The sequence below is a fragment of the Salvelinus sp. IW2-2015 genome, linkage group LG11 (genome assembly GCF_002910315.2).
Source record: "Salvelinus sp. IW2-2015 linkage group LG11, ASM291031v2, whole genome shotgun sequence".
Classification (NCBI taxonomy): Eukaryota; Metazoa; Chordata; class Actinopteri; order Salmoniformes; family Salmonidae; genus Salvelinus; species Salvelinus sp. IW2-2015.
In genome coordinates, this window is record NC_036851.1 from 25,263,602 (window position 1) to 25,268,715 (window position 5,114).

Consider the following 5,114-nt stretch of genomic DNA (forward strand, 5'->3'; position numbering starts at 1 on the left):
TCTCCTCTCTCTGTCCTCTCCTCTACCTTTTCCAGCTTGTTGGCTGATCATTTTCTTCACCACGGTGGTGACACAGAGCGTGTGGGTTAGAAGGGCGTGGGGGCTGGAAAGAAAGAAAGAGCAATAGAGAGATAGATGGATGATGGGATGGAGTGAGAAGGAATGAGACAGAGGTGGAGGTAGTAATGACAATGGGAGAAGGGAGAGGGATGGAGGCAGGTGGAAGGGATGAGGAGCAGTGGTCTGTTTGTGTGTGGAGGGAGGGTTTCCTTTCCCACACACACCTCCACTACCCCGTCACTGAAGCAGAAGAGGAGAAAGAGAAAGAAGAGATGGATGGAGTGGTGGTGAATCAGCCGACTGCCTTGTTCCTTCTCTGTCTGCTCTCCTCCCTCTCTCCGCTCTCGTTCCTCTATCCGCTCTTCACCCTCTCTCTGCTGGCTCTGCCCTCATACTCACTGAATCCTCCCTCCTTCTCTGAGACACACACCCCCACCACCACACACACACACAGTTCATTACCATTCACTGGTTCTCACTGTGACACGCTTGGCTAACCCACTCACAAAGACTGGGCTGAGCAAGGAGTAGAATCCTAATACAGGGAAGAGCGAGGGAGGGAGTTAGGGAGAGGTCAAAGGGATAGGGAGAAAATAAGTGAGTGAGGGAAGGAGTGGAGAGGAAAAGAGAGAAAGAAAATTAGTGAGTGAGGGAGGGAAATGGAGATACTGAAGTAGGGAGAAGAAAATAAAAAGAGAGAGGGAGAGAAGAGAGAGAGAGAGAGAGAGAGTGAAAGAAGGATGGGGGAGTATGAGGAGGGGGTATATTAGACTAGCAGGCGTCCTCTACAGTCTGCTTATGTCAGTGAATAGACTGTCCTTCTTGGCTGGTTTGCATTGTTCTCTGTGTGTGTGTGTGTGTGTGTGTGTGTGTGTGTGTGTGTGTGTGTGTGTGTGTGTGTGTGTGTGTGTGTGTGTGTGTGTGTGTGTGTGTGTGTGTGTGTGTGTGTGTGTGTGCTGCCAGTCACTCTCTACTAAGCTGGACTCAAGGGATCACTAGAAAATCATTATGTTTGCCTAAATATTCATATTTATAATCTAATTTATCTCAAGAGAACCCAAGACCAATAGGTTTGGTGTTGTCTCACATTTACCCCACTAACACTTTCTGATCCAATTCCTATTGATTCCAGGTTTAACAGGGTATTATAACTTCATTGCTTTCTATACACACTGACACTGATATCATTAGATTTCCTCTGAATCACAAAGAATCTGTCGGTGTTCTTGATAATAACGATTCTCTATTGTTTGTCATCATCTCTGTGGTTATGAAAAACAAATTGTGTGCGTGTGTGTTTATGGAAACTGCCTTTCTTAAATGTCAGGTAGAGCATGGCCGTCACCATCCCTCCCCCACACCTCTGGAGAATCATGGGTAATATTGTTTACAGATCATGGTGAGTGGCTGCTGAGAAGCCAGTGCCCTTTTCCACTGCTTTGATTGACAAGAGGGGGGGGGGGGTTCTAGGAACAAATGTTGGGGGTGATTTGTGTGAGTAGGTGCATGTGTGTGTGTGTGTCTTTCCTCCAAAGTCTTGTGTATTCAGAGATTATAAATGCAATAAACCTATCAAAAAGAGATTGGTCCTGTGTTTCTGTCACACTGTCACCATTCTGTCCCCAGTAGGGTGTCCTCATAGTGATACAGTGTAAGTGAGACTGTCTCGTCTCTTCAATAGGGGAACAGTCAATGAGTTTTCCCACAAATTTCTTTGGGAGCCACAGACCTTTTCACAGTCTATGTGTGTGTGTGTGTGAGTGTACATGTGTGTGTATGAGTGTATGTGTGTGTGAGAGTGTGTGTGTGTGTGTGTGTGTGTGTATCACAGGGATTTGTCTGGCCCCTCTGGGGCTGAGGGCTCGACTCCACACGGCCATGTCCATCGGAGCCATTCGTCACGGCTAAGGACTGTGTGTGTGTGTGTCATGGCCGAGCAATGTTGGACCCCCAGACACGGAGAATGAGTTAGCCTCCACCCTGGTTGCCATGGCAGCGGCTAGCTTTATTAGAGTCCCACTTTGAATACCACACACACACACAAACACGCACAAATACCAGCCAGGTCACACCAGATCCACTGCAGGATTAGACATTTGTCCAGGTTTCCAGGATGACGAGAGATGCCTTCAATACTGTCCACTAGGGGCATTGCGAGCGCCTATTACAATCTAGTATGCTCGTGGCTTGCTATGGCTGCGGCTCCGAGGATCGCGGGTCCAATTCCAGTGCTAGGCACTTGTTTTACATGTTTTCTTTTTTAACCATTACCTTAAAGGTTAGGAAGCATGAGTTTTTACTCACCAAAGTAACAACACAGACTTAGTAACTTAGTTGAAGTCATGATCCATCTACGTAACATTGCTAAAATCAGAAATTTTCTGTCCAAAAATGATGCAGAAAAATTAATCCATGCATTTGTTACTTCTAGGTTAACCTACTAGGCAATGCTCTCTTTCCGGCTACCCGGATAAGAGACTAAATAAACTTCAGTTAGTGCTAAATACGGCTGCTAGAATCCTGACTAGAACCAAGAAATTTGATCATATTACTCCAGTGCTAGCTTCCCTACACTGGCTTCCTGTTAAGGCAAGGGCTGATTTCAAGGTTTTTGGTTAACCTATAAAGCGTTACATGGGCTTGCTCCTACCTATCTTTCCGAGTTGGTCCTGCCGTACATACCAATACGTACGCTACGGTCACAGAACGCAGGCCTCTAATTGTCCCTAGAATTTCTAAGCAAACAGCGGAGGCAGGGCTTTTCTCCTATAGATCTCCATTTTTATGAAACAGTCTGCCTACCCATGTGAGAGACGCAGACTCGGTTCAACCTTTAAGTCTTTACTGAAGACTTATCTTTCAGTAGGTCATATGATTGAGTGTAGCCTGGCCCAGGAGTGTGAAGGTGAACGGAAAGGCTCTGGAGCAACGAACCGCCCTTGCTGTCTCTGCCAGGCCGGTTCCCTCTCTCCACTGGGATTCTCTGCCTCTAACCCTGTTACAGGGGCTGAGTCACTGGCTTGCTGGTGCTCTTTTCATGCCGTCCCTAGGAGGGTCCGTCACTTGAGTGGGTGAGTTACTGACGTGATCTTCCTGTCTGGGTTGGCGCCCCCCCTTGGTTTGTGCTGTGGTGAGACCTTTGTGGGCTATACTCGGCCTTGTCTCAGGATTGTAAGTTGGTGGTTGAGGATTACCCTCTAGTGGTGCGGGGGCTGTGCTTTGGCAAAGTGGGTGGGGTTATATCCTTCCTATTTGGCCCTGTCCGGGGTTTCTTCGGATGGGGCCACGGTGTCTCCTGACCGCTCCTGTCTCAGCCTCCAGTATTTATGCTGCAGTAGTTTGTGTCGGGGGGCTAGGGTCAGTTGGTTACCTGGAGTACTTCTCCTGTCTTATCCAGTGTCCTGTGTGAATTTTAAGTATGCTCTCTCTAATTCTCTCGTTCTCTCTTTCTCTCTGAGAACTGAGCCTAGGACCATACGTCAGGACTACCGGGCATGATGACACCTTGCTGTCCCCAGTCCGCCTGGCCTTGCTGCTATTCCAGTTTCAACTGTTTCTGCCTGTGGTTACGGAACCCCTACCTGTCCCGACCTGCTGTTTTCAACTCTTAATGATCGGCTATGAAAAGCCAACTGAGATTTATTCCTGATTATTATTTGACCATGCTTGTCATTTATGAACATTTTGAAAATCTTGGCTCTCTCTAATTTTCTCCTTCCTCTCTTCTTTCTCTCGGAGGACCTGACCCTAGGACCATACGTCGGATACGTACGCGTGGTGACTCCTTGCTGTCCCCACGATCCGCCTGGCCTTTGCTGCTATTCCAGTTTCAACACTGTTCTGCTGCGGTTATGGACCCTACCGTCCCAGACCTGCTGTTTTCAACTCTTATATGCGGTCTATGAAAAGCCAACTGAGATTTATTCCTGATTGATTATTTGACCATGCTTGTCATTTATGGAAATTTGAAAATCTTGGCTCTCTCTAATTTTCTCCTTCTCTTTCTTTCTCTCGGAGGACCTGGGCCCTAGGACCATGGCGTCGGGACTGCCGCCGTGGTGACTCCCCTTGCTGTCCCAGTCCGCCTGGCCTTGCTGCTATTCCAGTTTCAGCTGTTCTGCCTGCGGTTATGGAACCGCTACCTGTCCCAGACCTGTTGTTTTTCAACTCTTGATGATCGGCTATGAAAAGCCAACTGAAAATTATTCATGATTATTATTTGACCATGCTTGTTCAACTTAGAACTTTTGAAAAACAAAATAAAACAAGCAACGTACTGAAGGGTAAAGTGAGAAAATCTTGGCATAGTTCATCTTGTTATATCTCCACCCGGCACAGGCCAGAAAGGCTGGCCACCCGCAATCCTAGCCTGGTTCCTCTCTAGGTTTCTTCCTAGGTTTTGGCCTTTCTAGGGAGTTTTTCCTAGCCACCGTGCTTCTACACCTGCATTACTAGCTGTTTGGGGTTTTAGGCTGGGTGTCTGTACAGCACTTCGAGATATTAGCTGATGTACGAAGGGCTATATAAAATAAAATTGATTGATTGATTGATGATCTGGTTAACTATAACTACAAACATAGTTATGTTTTTGGGTTATTACATACAGTATGTATTAACTTATTTCTGAATATCTTTTAAACTACCCACAATGCACTATTTCTCAACATCATATGGAGAATCTACTCTGTGCTCCCAAGTTCGTATGCTAGATCGGTAGCTAGCTCAAGCTGGATAACGGCGGCGGACTGGATGGCTGCTGTTTTACGGGATCCTAACCAACTGAGCTATTTTGTTTGTTTTCTCGCATTGTTTGTAACTGATTTTGTACATAATGTTTCTGCTACCGTCTCTAATAACCGAAAAGAGCTTCTGGACATCAGAACAGCGATTTCTCACCTCGGACTGGACGAAGATTTTTTCTTTAATGAGTTTGACGCAAAGAATATACTGCTTCCCCGAGACCAGGCCCAAATCCCCATCATTCGCGTTAAGAAAAGACGGAAATACAAGGGGTAGAGATCGGGGTGCCTTGTGAGAATTTGTCAGCGAGTGGG

General features: G+C 46.6%; 1 long non-coding RNA gene across 1 annotated transcript in view; it reads right to left on the bottom strand.

The window, feature by feature from the left end:
- LOC111970033 (uncharacterized) overlaps positions 1-499 on the bottom strand; it is a 27,312-nt gene extending 26,813 nt beyond the window's left edge. The window contains exon 1 of the long non-coding RNA XR_002878066.2: positions 1-499. This exon is cut by the window's left edge and continues 172 nt beyond it. This is a non-coding gene — a long non-coding RNA (uncharacterized lncRNA).
- Between the last annotated feature and the right edge of the window lie 4,615 nt (positions 500-5,114).